This window comes from Cucurbita maxima, unplaced genomic scaffold (assembly GCF_002738345.1).
Source record: "Cucurbita maxima cultivar Rimu unplaced genomic scaffold, Cmax_1.0 Cma_Scf03052, whole genome shotgun sequence".
Classification (NCBI taxonomy): Eukaryota; Viridiplantae; Streptophyta; class Magnoliopsida; order Cucurbitales; family Cucurbitaceae; genus Cucurbita; species Cucurbita maxima.
This window is the reverse complement of record NW_019275068.1, coordinates 1-379: the sequence shown is the minus strand read 5'-3', so window position 1 is coordinate 379 and position 379 is coordinate 1.

The window sequence follows — 379 nt, the reverse complement described above, 5'->3', positions numbered from 1 at the left end:
AATTTTCTTTAAAATAATAAACAGACTCAAGTTCATCTTTGTTATTGTCAAATTGTGAGTTTGCAAAAAACTTAATTAATATGAAATATCAAGGTAAACCAAGAATATATCCTGCACGTCATTCAAGATGACAATAAAATGGATTTAAATTGAACGTAGTTTTAGTTTCATGTTTGGTAGGTTCAATATGAAGCATAATTGTATTAATGATATTAAAGAGAAATTCGTGTTTTATTAGAAGAGACCAACTTAATTTAAGGTACTAGGAGTTTAAACTACTTCCATTCTAATTTCAATCACTTCACAATGATTACAAATTTAAGGTTGGCTAATTGAACATCAATTATCAACTTTAGGTTATAATTTAGGTAGTAGCCAT